General features: G+C 41.8%; 1 protein-coding gene across 1 annotated transcript in view; it reads right to left on the reverse strand.

Moving 5' to 3' along the window:
* POC5 (POC5 centriolar protein) overlaps positions 1 to 5,700 on the reverse strand; it is a 38,948-nt gene extending 33,248 nt beyond the window's left edge. Inside the window, exon 1 of the mRNA XM_012462139.2 lies at positions 5,584 to 5,700. The gene's annotated coding sequence lies outside the window, so the exon portion shown is untranslated. The remainder of the gene's footprint in view (positions 1 to 5,583) is intronic.
* Between the last annotated feature and the right edge of the window lie 663 nt (positions 5,701 to 6,363).

A 6,363-nucleotide genomic window follows, 5' to 3' on the forward strand; every position in this document is an offset into this window, starting at 1 on the left:
AAGTACTTTTAGTAACAAGTAACCAAATAATTTAAAAAACAAACAGTGACTATTTGAACTATCTGAATATGTAATACGTAAGACATTGGTTAGGAATGTAAAATAAGTCCTTATTCTTAAGGAGTTTACAATCTGTAGAGAGGGCCAGACCTGCACATTATATAAGTGACCAACTGATGACTAAACTGCTGATAGGCCCTAAAATAACAGAGGTACAGAGTAGAGAGGTAGGAGTAGCTATTTTTCATGGGGTAGGATTGCATGACTGTAAATAAGCAGGAAAGGAGGAAGAGAAAGCTTTTAGAGACGATGACCCAGGTGTTGAGATCTAAAAGATAAGCAGGTCTCATCCTGAAAGATGGATAAAAGGTATAAACAGAGGTGAAGATATTCTAGGCAGTAGAGTAATGTAAGCAAAGACAGAGTTATGGACACGTATGTCAGGAGTAGCAAGCAGTTTGGTAAGGCTAAAACAATGGGTGCAAAGCAAAGATTGGCTAAAGATGAAACAAAAAGTAAAGAGCAGCCAGATGGAAGGTCAAGATTTGTCATATCAAAAATCTGGGTGTTTATTCTACACAAGTTATTAAAATATTTTTAAAAAGTTACATGATAAGAAAGATCATTCCAGCAGCATTGAGGATTAATTTGGATATGAAGAAAGAGAGATCAGGCTGAGTGCAGTTGCTCGCACCTGTAATCTTAGCACTTTGGGAGGCTGAGGCGGGTGGCTCGCCTGAGGTCAGGAGTTTGAGACCAGCCTGGCCAACAAGGCAAAACTCCGTCTCTACTAAAAATACAAAAAAATTAGCCAGGTGTGGTGGCAGGCACCTGTAATCCCAGCTACTCAGGAGGCTGAGGCAGGAGAATTGCTTGAACTCTGTGGGCAGAGGTTGCAGTGAGCCAAGATCATACCACTGCACTCCAGCCTGGGCGACAGAGCTAGACTCTGTATTAAAAAAAAAAAAAAAAAAAAAAAAGAGAGAGAGAGATCAATTGAGAGCTGACTGTAATAGTCCAAGAGATAAATGTTCTCTTTGATAGTAATTAAGGAAACAAATGACCTAAGTCTAGGAAGATCAATGGGAAGGGGATGGAGGGTATGACTACAAGACAACTGTGCTATGGTAAGAGAAAATGATCAATGATTGATCAAGGGGTTAAAAAGAACTGTTGATGGCTTCTAGATCTCTTGTTTGGGTAACTAGATGGATAGTGCCACTCACCAAGGCAAGGAAGGTAGGAAGATGAGCAGGTTGGGAGGAAGGACAATGAGTTCCATATCAGATGAGTTGGATGTGAGGTTGCCTCTGAGGCACCAGGGTAAAGCTGCAGGTATGCAGTCTGTGGTCACACTGGCTTTACAGTACCCCACTCCAAGGACTGCCATTCACAATGGTTACACTGTGAATGGTGTTTCCTGGAGTTAAGCATTGTGGGAGCCCTGCATTGGAGGTATAAGTTAGAGATCCAGGTTGAGGAATCATCAGCATAATAGGAACTGCTGAAAAAAGGGAATGGATGAGATCACGTACAAAAAGAAGTGTGAGAAAAAGTTTTTAGCCTGAGGTCCTGTATTAGTATGTTCTCACACTGCTATAAAGAACTGCCCCAAACCGGATAATTTATAAAGAAAAGAGTTTTAATTGACTCACGTTCTGCATCTCTGGGGAGGACTCATGGCAGGCAAGAGGATCACCCTTATAATCCAATCACTTCCCTCCCTCTACACGTGGGGATTACAATTCAAGATGAGATTTGGGTGGGAATACAAAACTAACCATATCACGCCCATACACCTGACTTGTATGCAATATTTTTATCATAAATGCTTATGTATATTTTTCTAGAAAGAAGATCTTTAGCTTTCAATACATGTTCAGAGGGGACCACGGCGCTAATACAGTTAAGGACTACTACTGTGAATGAGAAGAGGTTTAAAGCCAGAACCACTAACATCTAAAGGGCAAGAGAAGGAGAGCAGTCAGCAAAGGAAGTCAGAACATTAGAACTATGGGAGCAGGATCATAACAACTTTGAGAACAGAGTTAGTTAGATGCCAAAGAACCATGAGGATTGGATAGAATTTGGCAATTTGGAGGTTGCTGAAACATTTGCTTGAACAATTTCAGTGGAAAGTAAAACAATTTTAGGTCTCAGTTACAGTGGGCTGAAAAATAAATAAGAAATCTCTTTGTAGGTCTCTAAGAACTTGCTTTATAAATCTGGGTGCTTCTGTATTGGGTGCATATATATTTAGGATAGTTAGCTCTTCTTGTTGCATTGATCCCTTTACCATTATGTAATAGCCTTCTCTGTCTTTTTTGATCTTTGTTGGTTGAAAGTCTGTTTTATCAGAGACTAGGATTGCAATCCCTTTTTTTGTTTGTTTGTTTGTTTTTGTTTTTTTGCTTTCCATGTGCTTAGTAAATCTTCCTCCGTCCCTCTCTTTGGAGCCTAAGTGTGTCTTTGCACGAGATGGGTCTCCTGAATACAGCATACCGATGGGTCTTGATTCTTTATCCAATTTGACAGTCTATGTCTTTGAACTAGAGCATTCAGCCCATTTACATTTAAGGTTAATATAGTTATGCGTGAATTTGATCCTATCATTATGATGCTAGCTAGTTATTTTGCCCATTAGTTGATGCAGTTTCTTCATAGTGTCGATAGTCTTTGCAATTTGGTATGTTTTTGCAGTGGCTGATTCTGGTTTCTCCTTTCCATATTTAGTGCCTCCTTCAGGAGCTCTTATGAGGCAGGCCTGGTGGTGACAAAATCTCTCATCATTTGCTTGTATGTAAAGAATTTTATTTCTCCTTTGCTTATGAAGCTTAGCTGGATATGAAATTTCGGGTTGAAAAGTCTTTTAGGAATATTGAATATTGGCCCCCACTCTCTTCTGGCTTGCAGGGTTTCTGCTGAAAGATCTATTATTAGTCTGATGGGCTTCCCTTTGTGGGTAACCCAATCTTTCTCTCTGGCTGCCCTTAACATTTTTTCCTTCATTTCAACTTTGGTAAATCTGACAATTATGCACCTTGCGGTTGCTCTTCTTAAGGAGTATCTTCACAGTGTTCTCTATATTTCCTGAATTTGAATGTTGGCCTGTCTTGCTAGGTTGGGGAAGTTCTCCTGGATAATATCCTGAAGAGTGTTTTCCAGCTTGGTTGCATTCTCCCTGTCACTTTCAGGTACACCAACCAAACATAGGTTTGGTCTTTCAACATAGTCTCATATTTCTTGAAGGCTTTCTTTGTTCCTTTTCATTGTTTTTTCTCTAATTTTGTCTTCATACTTTACAAAAGCAATGGCAACAAAAGCCAAAATTGACAAATGGGATCTAATTAAACTAAAGAGCTTCTGCACATCAAAAGAAATGATCATCAGAGTGAACAGGCAACCTACAAAATCGGAGAAAATTTTTGCAATCTATCCATCTCGCAAAGGGCTAATATCCAGAACCTACAAATAACTTGAACAAATTTACAAGAAAAAAACAACCCCATCAAAAAGTGGGCAAAGGATATGAACAGACACTTCTCAAAAGAAGACATTTATGTGGCCAATAAACACATGTAACAAAGCTCATTATCACTGGTCATTAGAGAAACACAATCAAAACCTCATTGAGATACCATCTCATGCCAGTTAGAATGGTGATCATTAAAAAGTCAGGAAACAACAGATGCTGGAGAGGATGTGGAGAAACAGGAATGCTTTTAACACTGTTGGTGGAAGTGTAAATTGGTTTAACCATTGTGGAAGACAGTGTGGCAATTCCTCAAGGATCTAGAACCAGAAATGCCATTTGACCCAGCAATTCCATTACTGGGTATATACTCAAAAAATTATAAATCATTCTACTATATTGACACATGCACACATGTTTATTGCAACACTGTTCACAACAGCAAAGACTAGGAATCAACCCAAATGCCCATCAGTGATAGACTGAATAAAAAAAATGTGGCATATATACACCATGGAATACTATGCAGCCATAAAATAGAATGAGTTCATGTCCTTTGCAGGGACATGGATGAAGCTAGAAACCATCATTCTCAGTAAACTAACACAGGAACAGAAAACCAAAGACCACATGTTCTCACTCACAAGTGGGAGCTGAACAATGAGAACACATGGACACAGGGAGGGGAACATCACACACCGGGGTCCGTTGTTGCGGGGCTAGGGGCTAGGGGAGGGATAGCACTAGAAGAAATACCTAATTTAGATGACGGGTTAATGGGTGCAGTAAACCACCATGGCACGTGTATACCTATGTAACAAACCTGCACATTCTGCACATGCATCCCAGAACTTAACAATATAATAAAAAAAAATAAATAAATGAGAGATGAGGAAATTGAAACAGAAAAGGAAGACACAGGGAAAAGTGCAAAATTAGAATGGAAACACAGGCTGGAACTAGATTATGCAAAATAAATTTCAACTTTTTCCAGTGAGTATCACTGTGCATACACATGCTAAGTAAACTAAATCTCAGCGTGACTGTCTTTAGTTAAGCCAATTAGGGAGGATAAAATAAGCACATGTATCTGCAGCAAGGAATGGTTGCTTCACTGACTTCAAATCTACCACTGTGATAACTTGGTCCATTTATATTTTTATTCACTTCTTCCTTCAGGATTTGAGACCAGGCAGGAAACAGTAGTGGGGAGTGGGGTGGTGCTGATTATTTTAAAAATGAGCTGGCAAGTATGGTCAGACCTCAAAAATTGTTTATTAATATGGACACTGCAGACACAAAAAAACCCACGGCACTTTTGAAAATATGCTATCTTCCATCTCTTCCATCTGCCCTGCTTTATGCCAACAAGGTATGCGTTATTTGAAACCCTAGAACAGTAGCATTTTCCTTACTGTTTCTAGGTTCAGAAACAAAGGAGAAAAATGAAAACTGCTTTAACGGGTGGCATTAGTTCACTACATTTTCAGTTGTCTCTAACCCAAGGTATCAGAAAACAAGATCAAAACTTTTGTGTGCTTTTCTGTTGCCAGAGACATAAAATAACATTTTGGTAATTACATGGCTGACAGGAAAACAGGGGTATGGGAATTCAAATGGAACCCCCAAGAGGCAAAGGAAGAGTGAATTAACATGCAAACTAGCAGCAGGGTGACGTCCCCTGTGCCCTTCACCAGGCCTAGCTGCACGTAAGGAGGGGGGCGCGCCAGCCCCTCCCAAGGCAGGGACTGGAAGCAGAGGGTAAAAGCCGTTGCAGTAAGCAAATGCTATTAAGTTTTCTTTCATCATTTTCCGACCCAGCCTGTTTTAACAAAAATCTTACTTAAGCACACAGAACTTTATACATGGTTATTCTTTTCCCACGTTTAAGTGACCAGAGCCTCTGGTGACAGTAACTGGTCAGCATCCCTCACTCCTGCCCTCTTCCCAGACGTTTCGGAGCGGAACCTTTGGGACCTTCCGGCACAACGGCAGAATCACCCGTGTCTGAGAAAGAGCCCCAGGGGAGGAAGCCCGCGCCAAAGAACTTTAAATCTCACTCCACTACTTCCGCCAGGGACGCAAGGTCTGCTCGGAGCTCTGCTACCCACCGTCGCCAACGGCTACCAAAGCCCGACTCTTCACTCTGCGCGTTCTAGCCGCCTCGCAGTCACAGCCTCAGCACGTACAGCCGCTACCTAGGAAGCAACCTGACAGTTTCAAACTGCAGGGAGGAATTAAGGACAGCCCTGTACATTGGTCCTTTGCTTTAGCAATGTGCCATTTGATTGGTCCGAAATCTGGGGGCGGAGCGTTGGGCCGCTGTCAGGAGAAGCCGGAATTACTTTGGAGAGCCCCGCCCCCTTGCCCCGCAGGTTGCGAGGGGGCGGGGTCCTAGAGAGCCTCACCCAGCGCCCATGGTGATTAAATGCTGCGCGTGCTCAGTTCTCTTGAGCGAGTGTAGGCTACTAAGCGGCTCTTGGAGCAGATTTGGTTAGAGAATGTTGAGCAGAGCTGAAGTTTGCTGATGCTGTGTGCTGCTGACTTTCAAGAATTCTTGTATCCTAGGCGTGAGTCCTCATGCTTAAGTCTGCATAAGAACAATCCAGAATTCTGGGCCAGGTGCGGTCGCTCATGGCAGTAATACCAGCACTTTGGGTGGGTGGATCGCTTGAGCCCAGGAGTTGGAGACCAGCCTGGGGAGCATACGGATACCCTTTCTCTATAAAAAATGAAAAGCAAAAAAATCATCTGCATCCACAGATCCCCTGCAACAGAATCACTTGGAGGTGCTTTTTAAACATAAAGATTCCTGACCGCTCTTTGTTGATTCCTTCCGTCGTGGGTACTGTTAGGAAATCTGAGTTTTTAATACACACTGCCTGTGATTC

The sequence above is a fragment of the Aotus nancymaae genome, unplaced genomic scaffold (genome assembly GCF_030222135.1).
Source record: "Aotus nancymaae isolate 86718 unplaced genomic scaffold, 86718_ANA_hifiasm-v0.15.2.pri h1tg000014l, whole genome shotgun sequence".
In the NCBI taxonomy this organism is placed as follows: domain Eukaryota; kingdom Metazoa; phylum Chordata; class Mammalia; order Primates; family Aotidae; genus Aotus; species Aotus nancymaae.